This window comes from Centruroides vittatus, unplaced genomic scaffold, assembly GCF_030686945.1.
Source record: "Centruroides vittatus isolate TY-2023 unplaced genomic scaffold, ASM3068694v2 contig_3071, whole genome shotgun sequence".
Taxonomy (NCBI): Eukaryota; Metazoa; Arthropoda; class Arachnida; order Scorpiones; family Buthidae; genus Centruroides; species Centruroides vittatus.
In genome coordinates, this window is record NW_027121974.1 from 66,218 (window position 1) to 84,575 (window position 18,358).

Consider the following 18,358-nt stretch of genomic DNA (forward strand, 5'->3'; position numbering starts at 1 on the left):
TGTTTTTATGCGGGGGATAGGGACCGCATTAAAAAAAACGCATTAAAAAAATCTCACGAAACTTCACGAATGGCTGTAAATAATAGTTTTCGCGACACAATTAAAAAATATTTTTTTTTTATGCGGTCAACAGGGACCGCATAAAAAAAGTCTCACATAGAAAATAACTCAAAACCGTAGGAAATAGAATTTATTGACAACAGATGTCAGCACTTGACTGCATCGTCTGGTCTATCGTCTGTTTTACATATTTTTGTCCAGGTGGTGTTTTGTTGACTTAAAAAGTAAATTATTTCATTTTTCGCATATTCATGCAATAATATTACTATAATAAGTGCATTTATGCTATAATAAGTTTATTTAGCTATAATAAGTCAACGTAAGACATGACGAATCGCACGAGACTAGTCGCCAACTATACCGCACAAATTAAAAATTCGCATTAAAAAAATCGCACAAATAAAAATCGCACATAAAAAGAGCGCATAAAAACAGGTTTGACTGTATATATATAGGGAGAGTGTGAACTAAGAGTAGGAATTTAATAAGAAATATGTTTTTCTTAGATTTTAAAATTCAAAAATAAATTAAATATCGGAAATGCTAAACTATAAGTACAGTGTGTTTACAATATTATTGCGAACAGATATAATCAATTGTTTTATAAAATACATATTATTTTAATTTTTATAAATTATTTAATTTGATGCAACGGGGCGCTCTCAGAATCGATTAATTTCCGTGGCGCGTTAATTGATATGGCGGCGGGACTCGATTCAATTACTTTTTCACTTCAGACGTTAGTGTGTGTTATTTTAATGAAATTTTACACATAATGTATGTTTATTATAATTAATAAATCTATATAGGAATAATATCGTGTATGAATAAAACAAAACGATTATAAAAATAAAAAGCGCGCATCTCGACCGTTTGTGAGCGAAACTTTATGATTTTAATTTTAAAAAAATGAGATTTTTATTTATATTTTCTGTAATTTTCTCTGTAAATGAAAAAAACTAAACTTATCAAATATCAACTTTCTATAAATAATTTCATCATTTACTTATTGACGTCAGATTTGTTAAATTTCACTGGATTGTATTATTTTTCAACTTCAGGGTAGTAAGCATTGTATATTTTCTCCCGCGAAAGTAATAGATTGTGTCGGTTCCCCACTGTGAAGGACACAAACTTCTAATCGTTTTATTGCTTTGTTTTTATAAACTCCTTTCTCTGTCATATGTGAGTCCAATGACTAACAAGTTGTTTTCTTGCACACCGCTGCTGCTAGAACGCCCCCTAGTGGGCATTCTAGCAACAGCGGTGTCATTCCGTGGTATATATAATAAATTCATATTACAAATAAAAATAATAATATAGTGAATTTCTCATGGCTACCCTACTAAAACGCAGTCAAAAACGCAAAAAACTGAATTTATTGTTAATTTAAATAATAGCTAGGGGTGCCCCAATGGTCGTTTTTGGCATATCGTGACAGAGACAGCCCAGTTTTTCAGTTTTATATAGTACAGTGGGTGATCGGTTAATGAACAAATTGGATAACGAACACTTTTGCAAAAGATTTTTGTGTTCGGAGAATGAACATATCGGATAATGAACACCTTGCAGAACAAACACAAGAAGAAGCAATGTAAAATAATGAATACCGATTGGTCTTCCCTTGGCTTCAGGTAACAACTCAAAACTTTTTGGAGTGCAGGAGACATCAACGCTCAACCTGGTCAGATAGTATTCCTCCGAACTTTGAAACTCTCCCTTGTAATTAGTGTTTTATTTTTCTGACAGAAACAATTCTTTTATAATATTCGCAAGAGTGGTTTTTTATTTTTGAAAGGTGAGAGTGTAATAACAAAGGTAGAGAAGGGGCAGAAGATGTCTGCTGTTGCTGGGCAGTATGGCTTAAACAGGTCTACAGTAGGCAGTTCAATCTTATCTAAGAAAGACATTGTATTATCAAGGTTTTTGTTACTCCTTAATCTGCTTGAGCAGATTAAGGAGTAACAAAAATCATATTTGAGAAATAAAGAATATTGAAGAGCTCATAATGGAACCAGAAACTGATCTGACGACAGAACGCCAAGAACTCTTGAATGAAGAACACCAAGAAACTCGGCAAGATATGTTTTCTTTTGACAAAGAGGATTAATGTCGATATCTGCTATTAAATATCTTTTGAAGAAGTGGGAGGATGTCAGAACGACGGTCTTAGAATGGCATCCAAACCAGGTTGAGGTTAATAGGCTTAGGGATCTCTACAGTTACAATGCTATTAATTGCTTATGAAAAATCCTGAAGAGAGAAATGCAATCGACATTAGACAGATTCTTTAACCCCAAACAAACGGAGAAAACATCACAAATAAAAATGCAAGACTATGCATATAAGTATTTTTATTATTACATATAAATAAACGTAGTAAGAAAGTGTATATTTTTTTTTTTTTGTTGTCTCCAGAACGAATTAATCAAATTGCCATAAAAACCTATGGTAAATCGCTAATTGGTTAACGAACAATTCGGATAGCAAAGTCTTTGAACGGATTACATTCGTTAACTGATCACCCACTGTACATTTAAAAAATATTGATAAAATCAAATAAATGTTTGGGCCACAATTACTAAATGGTATTGCTAGGTAATGAACATAAATTTTAATTGTTGCAAAATTGAAAGTGTTAAATTTCTTATCATGCAACTGATCAGGAGACAGCGAGGTGATAACATTGTGGTAAAGGTTAAATACTATATATTATTTTATTAAGTTGCAATTGTTGCACATAATGATTATGAGAGTACAGCACTCTCACGCTGTGAGAGAATTCACTGCCCGTGGCAGTAAGGTATTGGTTTTTGTAAAATTTCTCTGAAAAAAAAGGTCATAAGTTTGAAAACTACTGTGGGAATCGCTTCAGAACATATCAGTTGAGGAATACTAGAAAGCATGCAGTTCAACAGTTATTTATTTTTAAGAAATTTAATAAAAAAATGCTATGTATTTGCTGGATACATACGTGCCTAGATGCGAGTTAATAAATGAAAATTCTTTAATTTATATATTACAGGCTCCTCACAATTTTACATTCATAAAATTAAAAAAAAATACAAAAATTATATGGAACACGGCATCATAAAACTATATAAAATGATTAAAAAATACCAGTTGAAAAAATTAAATTATTTCCGGGTCAAATTTGAATCCTTTAGAAGTTATTTGCTTTAAAATAATGCAATTATAAGCACTTATTTGACCTGAAGAATTCTGCTGGAATGCCAAAATACCCAACTGTTGCTAAAGTGGTCAAAGTATTGTTGGCTTTCAGTCATGGCAAGGCAGATGTTGAAAGAGGGTTCTCCATTTCTAGATAGATTCTGACAGAAGACAGAACCTCTATGTCAAAATGAATGATGAATTCATTGTTGATAGTAAAAGATGGACTCCGTGTATACAACAATAATGCTTTTTTGGTGCCAATGACAAAGAAGTTACTTGGGTTGGCCCACAATGCATAACCTACTTAAAAGGCTTTTTTGGACAAGCAAAGTAAACTGAAAGAAGAAGAAAAGCAGAAAAAAGAACAAGAAGGAAGGAAGAAAAAAGAAGAGGATAAAATAAAAGCACTTGAACAGGAGAGAAATAAAATTGATACTCTTGAAGTCAAGCTGAAGAAAAAAAAAGGAAGAAATGCAAAGGGAAACAAGGTTTAGAATGTTCGAAGAAGCCACTAATAGACTACGAAATGCTGTTCAGAAAAACAACGTTGAAGAGATTTGTCTTACCCAAGGGCTGTTGGTAGGTGCGAAGAAAATTCAGTGTGATGAAGAGGAGAAAATAAGAGAAGTGCAGAAACTGAAGCATGATTTAAACAAAAGAAAATCTTTCTTAATTACAAATTTTTTAACAAGAAATCAAAAAAAGTATCTTAAAATAAATGGCATTTGAAATTTGGCATGTTATATGGAGACAAATTCTGGTAGTTATGTTACTCTTCCATTTCCTTTGCTGTATAATGGTGGGAACTCCATATGGAGCACATGAAAACTTAATGCAGGCCTGTTCTGGCTTAATGCAGTCTTACTGGTCACTTTTCCAGAGTATAAACTCAGCCTAACTTCATATTTAATTTTTTCAGTCCACTTAATAATCAGTCTAATATCATATGCAATGTTATTGGTACAAAACGTGTGTGTGTTTGGGTGTTTTTTTAATTATGCCTCTTTTAGTTCACTTTAACACTATTAGCTTTTTTAGCTTTTTTTCAGTGTGGACTCTTTTCTCACTTATATTCACTGCCATGACTGTTTTAAGCCCTGCATAACTAAACAATTGCCTAAGTAATTGGGTTATAACTCCATTAATTTAATGATTAATACTAAGTAATTTGCTACTAGAGTTAGATGTTAGGAGTAATCTCTTAACTAAATTAGTAATTATAATTTTAATAATTTATTAAATAATTTAGAACCCTCTGGAAGAAAAGAACTGACTTGAGGCCGAGCTTCAACCCATAACCTTCACTTTTCGTGCGGTTCACTTGCCAGTTGCATCACCCAGACCTCAAGCAAGCCTTTGCTTCCAGATGTACTGCATAAGATTACATCTAAAATTTAAATACATATGGAAGCAAAGGCTTGCTTGGGGTTGGGTGGTGCAACTGGCAAGTGCACTGCATGGCAAGTGGAGGTTGAGAGTTCAAGCCCTACCTTGGGTCAGTTCTTTGCTTCCAGATGGTTTTAAATTATTTAATAAATCATTAAAATTATAATTACTAATTTAGTTAAGAGATGGTACCTATCCTAGGTTTAAATTGATGTTAAAAAAAATCAGTTTAAATCTAATTGAAAATATATTTTAAAAAGTTAATTTGTAAATAATAACTTTTTAATTAATGAGGTTTTATTAAAAAAAGATATAGTGTATTGATATATTGGAATTTCAAATCTAAATTGAGATTAAAATTTGAAATTTATTTTTAAATTAGTCAGCTCTTACATAACTTTCTTCATGAGAACAATCCATTCATAAAATTTAATATTTTTGACGTACATCATGTCCTTATCAAAGCAAAAATCTTTATTTTAAATTAAGATTACATAACACTTCATATTACAAATTTTATATTTGGAATTTTAATTGTTATATAATGATTTAGAAAAAAATCGTAGGTTTTATCAATTGATACAGGCTGTTCAATTAAATAGATTAAATTTTGTTTTTCAGAAAAAGTTTTCTTATAATTAACAATTCTAAATGTGCTGTACACTCAAACCTGTTTTTGTGCGATTTTTTATTTGTGCGATTTGTTTTGTGCATTTTTTTTTTTGTGTGGTATACCAATTTGATTGAAATTCATATACCACACAAAACAAATTGCACAAATAAAAAATCGCACAAAAAAAGACCGCACAAAAACAGTTTGTGAGTGTACTTCATTTTGATTTGAAATATGCTTATTTCAAATTATTAAAAATAAAGGTTTTAAAAGTAATAAAAATAATATATCTAAAGCCTGTTAAAGTTTAATTCTAATTTATCCCATAATGGATAATGGAACTTCTCACAGATCATAATTTTTAATTTGTAAAATAAATAATCTGCATCAGTAGTGCACTCAACATTTAATCTTGGGGAGCCGAGTTGAATAGATAAAAATATTTTTAATGTGAACTCAATAAAATTCCCACCTTATGTGACCACTAATTCATGAATAATATAGAAACAGAGCACATGACACAATATAAATAAAAAAATGGATTTTAATTAGGAAAATATTATTGGAAAATGTACTAATGTTTTTTTTTTTCTTTTACTTTGAGTGGTGCCAGGGCCCCTTGGCCCACTCCCTGGATGCACCACTGATTTGCACAATAAAAATTTTCCATATTAGATCACTTTTAATAAAATATGAAAAAAATTATGCTTTATTTTTCAAATAACACTAACCTATTTTCAATTTTTTCACAGAAAAAAGTTCATCTATCATTGTTGAATTTAATTTCAACATCTTCAGAATATGATATTAATATAGATGTCTTACAGTGTCAGCATTTATGAAAACGTGAAATTAAATTTAATTGAAAGTACGCACATCTCACTTAACTCTTAAGTTCTGTACTTCTTATAGTTAAGACTTCACTAAGGCCATTTCACCCAAGGAAAGTAATACCTGTAAATACATCAATTGATATAATAATTACATAAACAGTTTTATATTTTTGTGTGTAAAGAATTTTCATGTATACATTTTACACTTAGAAAAATTAATAGAGAACCACAAAGACATTTTCCTTCTGATTAAAGCATGAAAATTTTTAGAATATAATGGTTGTTATAATGTTTATAGATTTTGAATAGAACAAGAAATACTTTTGCATCCAGTTTTTTTTTTTTTTTTAAACATCATCAGTCCTAAATTATAGTAAAGTATCATTTAGACACAGCAAAGTGTCAATTATCTGAAATAGTCAGGGTGGAACAATTTCAGATAATTGATTACACTTGGTAGGAAAAGAATAAAAAGATAAATATCATAAATAAAATAAAAATATTAATTTTAATTCTAGTACATTAGTAAGAAAAGGTTAAGGCTTAGGAATTTAATACATAGCAATAATCTTTCATCATGATCTACAATGTACTGACAAAACTTTGAATTCAAAGTAAAAAATATATAATGCAGTCAAATCCACTTAAGAGAGCAGCCTTGGGATTGCTGCCTCATGCTTCCCTATTTGAAGTAACATAATCACTTAGGGATTTATCATGATATTTGAATCTCTTCATCTCATTATGTCGTAAGGAGCTTTATGTAACTTATAATACACTTAGAAGCATTAAAGTTCATTACCACATAATTTTACTGTGCTTACATCCCAAAGAGGGACTAGCTCAAAAATTTACAATATTTGAGTGATTATAAGAACTTTTTATTAACATGTGCATGATGATTGTATTTTAGCTGGTTTGATATCCCATATTTGCATTCATATATGTTTTTAAAATGTTTGAACAAATTAAAAATTTCTGTTTTGTGTCAATGAAGAGGGCTTAAGTACTTAAATAGCAATGAATTGAACCTTTAAAAAAATTCTAGGATAATTGCAAATTCAATAATCAATTGCAACCTTTAACATTTTCGATCTACTTAGGAGATCTTCCTTAGGATTTATTAAAATGGAATGCAGAAATTGGAATGTTTTTAAAACTTATTTAAAAATGTATAAATGAGAATTTTTCAACTAATTCTCTTAAAAATTTAAAATAATTTTTAATTTGACTGCTCCCATAGGTATAATGATTGCCATGCATAAGATACTTATACTTCCTCTTTGAAATTAATGCAACGGCTGCTCTTTATGGATTGAAATATTTCGAGAGCTTACAGTGTCCTTATAACTAATTATAATATGTCTAGTATTGCCTGAAAGTAAGGTTTTATGATCTCTAAAATTTGATAACTATTTTCTTCTTGCCCTATCAGCCCAAGATGACAATATACATGTGATCTATGCTACTTGTTCATATATATTTTGATATCTTTTTAATATGTACAGTAATTACTTTTCTTATATGTGTTCAATGAAACCTGTTGTTCTGTAAGAAATCTTTTGACTCTGTTTATTAGAAACCTGACCAATGGAAGATTTGATTAAATTTCCACATATATACTACAGCATAATGAGCTTTGGACAGTCAGATTGCTGTAAATCTTCCTTAGAATAGTGCACTCTCAAGAAGTGTTCTAAAAATACCACTGACATATTTAAATGGACTACTTTACTATCTAGTGTTCTGTTAACAGCAGTCCTGCGAATGTAAAACATAGGGCAGTGGAATGTGCTAACCAGCCTATGCAATGCATAGCAGCACTTGATGCCAAACTGTCAATGACAGTGTCTCAGATGCAAAAGGAGAATTTAATTTTCACTAAACTGTTCTTTTATTTATATTCTATTTATTTAAATTGTAGCAATTTTTCAAAAAACCAGTTAATGATGAACATTATAACAGTGATAATTCTAGGATGCCATATAAATTCTTATATAAGATTATCAAGCACCCTAGTGCCAATTTTTATAAGGGAGAAAACTGTGAATATTGTAGAGTGCTCATGCTTCCTGCTTCTTTTATTCTGAAGAACATCATAAAAATTCTCCAGTTAACAAAAGAAGAAAAAGAAGATGCAATCTCCCCGCATATGAAACAGATTCTATGGAAATAACAAAGATGAGTCCTCTTGACCAGAAAATTGAATGATAGTTTGAAGAGTGGTCTCAAGAGAACTGTTAAGTGGACTTGACTGTAGTAAAATTAATATTAAACAAAGTACAGTACTCATGTAAAAATGACCTATTATAGTTCTTTACAGTTGAAAGAAGTCACTTATTCTTTGTTTTACAGTTTTTTTTTTAATTTGCTAAATTTTTAGCTTGCTTCATAGTCTGTTGTATATTAAATATAATTTTGAAAATAATCTTATGAATAGCTTGCTTGCATCTCTTCATATTACAATTTAGATTTACATTTTCTATTTTTAAATTTAATTTTAAGATAAATGTTTACTCAATAGAATAATGTATCATTTAGGTAGTCTTTTTTATATCAGTTGACTTACAGTAGTTCTCACAAGAACATTTGATGACTGTCTTCCAGAACATTTTGAGAAGTCTTTTGTCTACACCAAAAATGTTATAAAATTATTTAATATCAGTGAAACTTTCAAATTATAAAAAAAAATTACAGTTACAAGAAAACCTTTTAGGTTTGTGATGTTTTGAGAGAGAACATTCCTGTAGAATGAGATGTCTTTGTGGTATATATTAGAAGAAAACATTAAGCTATTTTCTTAAATACTGTTAGTTCTTGAAGTTTTGTCTATGTAGATCACACACACACATCAAGAATGTATTCAGTGAGAAATGTCTGAACTTTGGTTTGCCTTTTTTTTTTTCATTGAATGTTTCTATTTGCTAATTTATCCCTGGGCTAATTTATCAAATCTTATTGATACATCATCTAAAACTTAGGTGACACATCAGTTTGTAGGATTTGGTGAGAGTATTTTTTTGTAACTTCACTTGCATGAATTTGATGCTTCTTCATTTTTATGGCATCATCTTTTATTGGATTTTTGTTATTTTAGATCCTTAAAAAATTTTATAAATAATATTTATGAAGTAATTTTTAATAATTTTATTAATTTGAGATCCAGATCTTTACAATTATGAAATTAAACTAATAAAACAGTCTAACATTTAATTGTAAAAGTAATTGTAAAATTGTATTGTAATTGTAAAATTTAAAAATTAATTGTAAAATGCTTTAATGGAGCTATTAATCCAACATTCATCACTTTTGAGCTTATGCTTATTGTTATGCAAGTTGATTTGAATAATTAATCCAAACTAACAAACTATAAAAGACCAACAAGAGAGTAATAAACAATATAATATGAAATTATAGTTATGTCTATTTTATTCATAATCTTCAAAATCATTTTTGATGAGCAGTTAGTCAGTTTTGTTGACATTTACAAACACACAACTTAATGATAATGCTAGTAAGCTAATAAACTAATGCTCTTTTTAACACTATAAAATAAATTTTAGTAACTAAAATAATTATATATGTTGAAAATATTAATAACCTTAGCAGCCATGTAATACTTTATTTTATTTGCATACAATAGCATTACTTTTCACTGTTGTATTACTAGTATATTAAATTTATATCAATCACAAAGTAGAAGTTTACAAAACAAAAAGATGAGAGAAATGTCTAAAGTTATCAAGAGTTACTATGAAAATATAGCATGCTTTATTAGTATAAAATTAGTATAAAATAAAACTACAAATTTTGTTCACTTCTAAACAATGAAATTGAATCTCTCTATTGTAATTGAAAGCTTTTATCTTTAAGAACAACTTACTTGATTTATTTTAATGTGATAAACCAAGACATGAATGCAAAAGTATTTTCACATACTGTTTTTCAATTATTATTAAATCATTTTCAAAATTTCATGTAAATGTTGCAATAATTTTATTTTTAGTGTATTTGTTTTTTTTTAATTTTATTTTATAGATGTAGAAATTACTCAATTATATATTTAAATTGAAAAATTAAATGGAATTTATTTAATTACATAATAAGTTGTCTTTCAAATTATGATTTGACATTAGTTATGACATAGAATTTTTAAAATAAAAATCATACACAGTGTGTGTGAGACTGTGTATGAAAGACAACTTGTTAATTATTTATATGTGATTATTTATTTATTTAAAATGATTATATTATATTATTCAAAAATTTTTATAAAAATGCATATTATTTTGTCATACAATTATTTATTAGTTGAGAAGTTAAAGGGGACACACAGAAGGTCAAATGTGTTATTTTTACATATACTTCCACTGTAAAAATGTAGGTTAAAAAAATATTAAAATTTAACAAAAGTGAAAAATGAATTTAAATTTGATTTCTAAATTCTATTTGTTTTGTTCTTTTAATTTATCTTACATAAGTAGTTGACAGATGACTAAGACATAATGAGAATTATAATTTTTACTAGATTCTTGTTATTTTATTTATCAAACATTTTTATAACTTAAATTTAAAAAATGAAAGATAAAAAAAGTTTTTAAAAATGTTTTTAATAAATTCTTATTGTAAATTTAGCATATACCAGTTTTTTCCTATTTTTTCTCTTCATTAAACATGAAATTTTTAAAAAAACTTTTATTTTGATTTTTATAGGAAGTATTATATTAATAAAAGGAATAGACTAATTTATATTTATTTTAAACATTAATGTACTGTACTATATATCCAACTATAGTAATGAGAATATAGTAGAAAGAGTTTTATGTTGGCTAAGTGCCAACAATATTGCAGGAAAATGAGGTATTGATCCATCACTGTTAGGTGAAAGTCCCAATCCCTTGTTTTTAGTGTTCTCTCTAAGATTTGCAGTTGTGACATTGAAGTTAGAAGGTAAAGAAATTTTTGTCTGTCTGATTAGTTGTTGATTGACAAATTGTATTTATTTATCACTAAAGAAGATAACATATATTTATTTTTCTAAGTGTAGTTAGGATGAAAAAATGTTGGTTTAATATGGTAGGATTTATCATTATATAATATCGAATAACTTATATAATTTTCTATAACATACATAAACTTGTTGTTGTTCTTAATATTTTTAAAATTTACTTACAAAAATTTATTTTTTAGAAATAACTTTAATAGTAATAAATTATGACTTTTTACTAGTAAAATTATGTTTAATATTAAAGACACCTGAATTTTAATCATTTAAATTTTTTTTATCTATATTGATAAAGCACACCCACATTCTTCAAACAGGATTTCCATTATGAAGTAAAATATAACTTGACAAAAAATAGATAAATTAATGCCAGTTGTTTTAAAAATTTATTTAAAAATTTTTAAAATTAAATAATTTTAAATCTGAAAGTTATCAATTGAATTCTTATTACAATAAATTATAATTAATTTAAATTTTCATAGTAACAGAACAAGTACTTTTGTTATACAATAATAATACATATACTGTACTAAAATAACAAATATTTAAAAAAAATTTTTAAATTATGACAGACATTACAATTATTTTATTATAAAAAATTACTTTGTGTAAATAAAAAGATGCATAAATCATTATAGATAACAGTGTTAAGAATACTGATAGAAATTTCACCATAGCAACCATTGTAATAGATAGTGTTTTGAAAATATCACTAAAAATAAAATATTCACATATCTTTGTATGAGTCTGGAACTCTTATGTCATAATTAATTTTATAAAATAAGGTAAGTTTTAATTTTGCATTAAATAAATTTTTATTTTAAATATTTTATGAACTACTTTATTGTTGTTTTTCAGCTTGTGATTATTAATTACAAAAGGAAAATTTTTTCTTTTCTGATTTCAATAATAATTTTTTTCTTTTGAATGCTTTTCTATTTGTAATTATCATGAGTTTCTCTCTTTTACAATAGGAAGCAGTTTTTATTTTATAATATTGAATTAATATCTTTGTTTTATTATTAGATTATTTCAGTTTTCTTAAATCTTTGAGCTTTAATAAAATTAATAAGAATTAGCAATTTTTCATTTTATATTTTTATATTATATATAACTGCTAATATAAAAACTGCTAATATATGAAATAAATATATATATATATTTATTTCATATATTAGCAGTTTTTCATTACTTTTTCTTCATTATAGTGTATTTGTAATGTTTTGTGCAGTAATAGTTAAATTTTTTTTGCAAAAGATATCAAATCTTGTTTGCAAATGTGACATAAAATAGTCATTATAAAATCATTATGACAGGAAATATTTATAAGTTCACTGTGACTGTGAACCAATTCTTATTTTAAAAAACCAGATATAAAAATAGTCTATATATAACACTAAGTCTGTATATAATTAAAACACATTTTTTTAAATCAAAATATATTTATTTTTATATAAATGCTTTATGTTTTAATTTTAATAGATTTTATATATAACTAGCTGATCTGGCCATGCATTGTTGTGGCTCAAAATGTATCTATTATAAATGTATAACACTTCCCCCGTGGAGGAAATCCCTTCACTTCAAAAAATCCCTTTTTAGTGTACATTCTCTTGACGTAACCTATTAAAACGCAAAAAACTGCATGTAAAATAGTATAAATAGAAGCCGAGTTCTTCACAGTAAGCCTTAATCCTGTCTCTCCCCCCAGTGGGGGAATTTTGACATGTATATTATATAAAAACACATGCATATTCGAATGCAACGTGGTGTCAAAATTTCAAAGGAATCAGTAGGAACAAACAAATGTTATATTTTATTTATATAGATCAGCGGTTCCCAACCAGTGGTCCGCAATAACTAAAATATGATCCGCGAAAGATTTAAAACTTTTATTCATTTTAAATTATTATTCCCACATTGATACAAACTGAATTTAATTTTTACTAAAAATATCATGTTTTCTATTCTAATAGTACTGTTAAAGCATGTTACTCTTGAGTTTAACGATTACTTATGTTAAAAGTTTTGATTAAAGTTTATTTTTAGATTAATACAGTTTATTTTTCTTAAACCTTGTGGTCCCTGCTAACAACAATGAAATCAAAGTGGTCCCCGGTAAAAAAAAGGTTGGGAACCACTGATATAGATAGATAGAAAATGATCTGCTTTAGTCCATTCTCACAGAAAAGCAAACTTATGTCATCGGAAGTTAGTGCCATCTGTTTGACATAAAAGCCTTAATCCATATATAAATATATTTTTGAAAGGGGGGAAATGGTGGTCTTCACATATGCCAGAAACATTCACGGGAATGTATTAAACAACTTCCCAAAGTTTCATGGCAATCGAATAAATGGGGTGGTTATGCATGAAGGACAAACACACACACAGTCAAACAACAGACAGTTGTACATTTGTTTTTATATATATAGATAAATTTATTTTATAGTTAAGCAGTGTACATAACAGAATTTTTACTTCAGTAAATATGCAAATTACTGTGGGTGATCGGTTAATGAACATAATCTGTTCCAAGACTTTGTTCGCTCTCCGAATTGTTCATTAACCGATTATCGATTTACCATAGGTTTTTATGGGAATTTGATTAATTCGTTCTGGAGACCCCAAAAAATAAAAATTATATACTTTCTTACTATGTTTATTTATATATAATAATAAAAATACATACATACATACACAGTCTTGCATTTTTATTAGTCATGTTTTTTCCGTTTGTGGGGATTAAAGAATCTGTCTAATTTCAATTGCTTTTCTCTCTTCTTCAGGATTTTTCAGAAGTAATTAATAGCATTGTAACTGTAGAGATCCCTGAACCTATTAACCTCAACCTGGTTTCGATGCCATTCTAAGACTGTTGTTCTGACATCCTCCCACTTCAAAAGATGTTTAATAGCAGATATCAGCATTAATCCTCTTTTTCAGAAGAAAATATATCTCACCAAGTTTCTTTGTGTTCTTCATTCAACAGTTCTTGGCATTCTTCTTTCATCAGATCAGTTTCAGGTTCCATCATGAGCTCTTCGATGTTCTTTATTTCTCAGATGTGATTTTTTTTACTCCTTTAACTGCTTGAGTCGTCTTGATTATACTGTTTTTTTTTGTAATTTCGAATTTTGTTCGTTTTTGATATTCGTTAACTGACGAAGGCTGATTAGTGCGGCCGAAAACGTTTTTATTCTAATAAAACTTCCTACTGGATACTTAAAAGGTGTAGTACGTTTGTACCTTTCTTAGATAAGATTGAACTGCAGCCTACTGTAGACCTGTTCAAGCCATACTGCCCAGCAACATCACCCATCTTCTGAGCACTCTCTACCTTTGCTATTATACTCTTACCTTTTGAAAATTAAAACCAACACAAAACTTAACGAGTGCTCACCCGACAGTCTCATGAATACTATAAAAGAATTGTTTCTGTTAGAAAAATAAAGGCTGGAATTACAAGGGAGAGTTTCAAAGTTCGGAGGAATACTATCTGGTTAGTATACACCAGGCTGAGTGTTTATGTTGACATTTCCCACACTCCAAAATGTTTCGAATTGTTACCTGGAGACAAGGGAAGACTAATCGGTATTCATTATTTTACATTGTTTCTTCTTGTGTTTGTTCTTTGAGGTGTTCATGTTTGTTGTCCAAACATAAAAATCTTTCGCAAAAGTGTTCGTTATCCGATTTATTCGTTAACCGATCACCCACTATATATATAAATACATGTTAACAAATTTTTTTTCATTTTAATCAAAGATTTAATAGTAGATTTAGCATTTAAATGACAATCTTTAAAAATTTAATAGTTTTATTTAAAAATATAAGAAAATAAAATTCTAAAACACAAATACTATATTCAAAGAAAATAACAATAGTTTTAAATCCTATAACAAAATGTAACACCATCAATTTATTACAAAACATAAAAACAAAAATTACATTAGATTTATTGAAATCTAATGTAATTACCATGTTTACTCGCATATAAGATGAGGTTTTTATTCATTTATCACAGCTTCAAATTCCTAGGTCATCCTATACATACAAGTGAAAGATTCTTTGTGTTTTTGCAAATAATTTTTGTGAGCTGTGCATTTGCATTTTTTTGCCAGATGCTTATGATGCTTACCCTCTTGTATTTAAAAACATGAGTATTTTATCTGGGTCGTTTCAATCGTTTTTGTATATTGTCAGGAGTAAAGATGAATAGGAAAGCAATAGGAAAAGCAAAGCTTTTGAATTGAATTCCAGATTGAAATTTCAAAATCACACAGGAGCACAAGTTTTAATCCATTCCCATGTGAAAACAGATGATTATTCAGAAATTAGAATATGGAGAAACTCATAAGTGTAATCGACGGAGAGTTGATTCGACTGTTAAGAATTGGCAAAAAAAAAAAAGGTTTCTGATTGTCCGGCTTTACGTGAACAAATTATGTTGTCTATTTTACAAGATTTTTCCTTAAAGTTTAAAATGCTAGTAATTTTTGTGGGACAATGTGTCCATTTATGTTCATTTGATATTTTACTTGTGATTAATTAAATGAAATAAAATTAGAATTGTATTAATAAATCTAATTTTCTGTTTCTTTCGTCGGATGGCTAAATTATTTTTTGTAAATTAAAGACACAGTCGATTCAAAAGACCACCATTTATTATGTGCTTTTAAATTAAAACATTTGGATGACCTGACCTTTCTTTTTAGGCTACTTGGCCGCCTCTAGTTTAAAAACACAAAATTTATCCAATTAAAAATATAAAATTTTCTAAAAAACTGGAAAAAAAAAATTTTTAATTTTTTTTATTTTGATCTTTAAAGTCACACCTCATCTTGTGTGCAAGGTCATCTTATATTTGAGGAAATACGGTACATTAATGTAATTAATCTATTATATGTACTGTACAGTATATATAATATAAACAGTTTTTAAACTTTATTTTTTCAAGATGAGACACATCAAATTACTTTCCATAGATTAGATGTTGTTAATTAAGTATTATATAATATATAGTTATATATTTGAAAAATATTGAAAATGAAAGTTACATTTTGGTTCAATACAAATACAAAGTTACATTAAAGTTACAAAGTTCATATTGGGTTTTTGATAGTTGTAAAGAAGAGAATTATCAACTTGGATTGTAAAAATTCTGTTAAAAAGTTATTGTTTTTATGAGAAAGAACTAGTTTAATATTAAATTGGTTGATTATTCTTATAATATTGACTATTTATATGTTTAAAAATATTAGTCAACATATCTAAAATTATTCATATTTATATAAAGTAGTTGCATATTTATTAATTAAATAAGTTTGGAATTTGGATCATTCATTTAGTAATATAGACAAGTTTTATAATGTACTTATACTACAAATATACTTTTATTCCATATGTATGCGCCATTGTTTTTAATGACGTGTTGCCATCTATGGGGCAGCTTCATGATACCCTCTTCGTAGAACTTTCCAGTTTTTTCCGCGAAAAACTGATCCACGTGGTTTTTGCAAGCTTCCAAACTATCAAAGTTTTTATCATGAAGGGAATTTTGTAGAGAACGGAACAAATGGTAGTCCGACGGGGCAAGGTCGGGTGAGTAAGGGGGGTGGGGTAAAACATCCCAGCCTAGTTCCAATAATTTTTGGCGTGTTCGTAAAGACGTGTGAGGTCTGGCATTATCTTGGTGAAACACAATGCCTTTTTTATTGGCCAGTTCCGGACGTTTTTCTTTAATTGCCATGTTCAGCTTATCCAATTGGGAACAATACTTATCAGAATCAATTGTTTGATTCTGTGGAAGCAGCTCATAGTACAGGATTCCTTTCCAATCCCACCAGACAGTGAGCATGACCTTCTTTGGATGAAGACCGGCCTTTGGAGTTTTTAATGGTGATTCATTTTTCTTACCCCACGATCGTTTTCGGCTGATGTTGTTATAAATGATCCACTTTTCATCACCTGTCACTAAACGCTTCAAAAAAGGGTCATTTTCATTTCATTTTTCAAGAGAATCACAAATGGAGATGCGATCCAGTAAGTTTTTTTCCGTTAAGTCGTGAGGTATCCAAATGTCATAACGATTCACGTATCCGAGCTTCTTTAGATGTTGAAATACAGTACTGTTTGATGACTTCACTATGTCTGCAATCTCTCGAGTTGTGTAATGAGAGTTTTCATCCAATAATGCTTTGATTTGGTCCTCTTCAATAACAGGAGGTCTTCCTGAGCGAGGAGCATCTTCAAGGCTGAAATTACCCGTTTTAAATTTTGCAAACCACTTTCGAACAGTTGATTCTGATACAGCACTCTCACCATAAACATCACATATCTTTTTTGCTGTTTGTACAGCATTTTTGCATTTACGAAAAAAGAAAAGAAACAAGTGTCGATAATGCACGTTGTTCGCATCCATTTTTGCAATGAGCCAAATTAAACGCTATTTGAATAATCTTAACGGTTTTTTTGTAACGGACGCGTCTCAAGGTCATTTATCGTAATATTCATTGGTTTGTACAATTCTAATCATTTTCGCGTCAATCGGTGTCTCATACTGTCGACATATCTAAAAATTCACTACGAACTTTCCGATACAACCCAATAGTTGCATATTTATTAATTAAATAAGTTTGGAATTTGGAATCATTCATTTAGTAATTATTGTGACAAGTTTTATAATGATACTTATATCTACAGAGATATTTAAATTTTTAGTATTTATATGTAATGTAGTACAGTATTGAAATATTTTTTAAAACTAACAAATTTAAAACAAAAAGTCTTAGTATACAAATAATAGAAATATTTCATAGTAAAGTAATATAGAACATATATCAAAAATATTTTAACATTTCTCAGTAGTTTTTTAAAACAGATTGCTTATATGTTTTTTAAATATGTATAAATGAATTATAAATATTTTTAATATCATTAAATAGATGCTACTACTTGAAAGAACAATTTTATTTTCTGATGTTAAACTATATATATTTTAAATAAATTTTTAACAATATTACACAAACATGCAAGTATTATATTATTAAAAATTTCTTAACCATTGGATGTGATTTGTTCCCAATTTCAACTACAAGTAGTAAAAAGAAACAAAGGTATATTGTCATTGGTTCCATTCAAAACTTAGCTGAACTTTCACTGGTACTATCAAAGCTATTCAAATTCTAAAATATAACTATCCCAATTATAATTAATTAAATATCAAACTCAGCTTCCTTTTAAAACACTTAATAAAACATTTAAAACCTTATATCGCTGAGAATA

At 28.2% G+C, this 18,358-nt stretch overlaps 1 protein-coding gene across 7 annotated transcripts in view; it reads left to right on the plus strand.

The window, feature by feature from the left end:
- Positions 1-18,358, plus strand: part of LOC136973006 (tyrosine-protein phosphatase non-receptor type 11-like) — a 66,374-nt gene that overhangs the window by 11,282 nt on the left and 36,734 nt on the right. Inside the window, exon 1 of one of the 7 annotated variants that reach the window (XM_067267691.1) lies at positions 10,924-11,016. The exons of 5 other annotated variants lie outside the window; for them this stretch is intronic. The gene's annotated coding sequence lies outside the window, so the exon portion shown is untranslated. Of the gene's footprint in view, positions 1-10,923; positions 11,017-11,711; positions 11,857-18,358 lie in introns of those variants that run through there. One more of the 7 variants, XM_067267690.1, reaches the window with a different exon arrangement.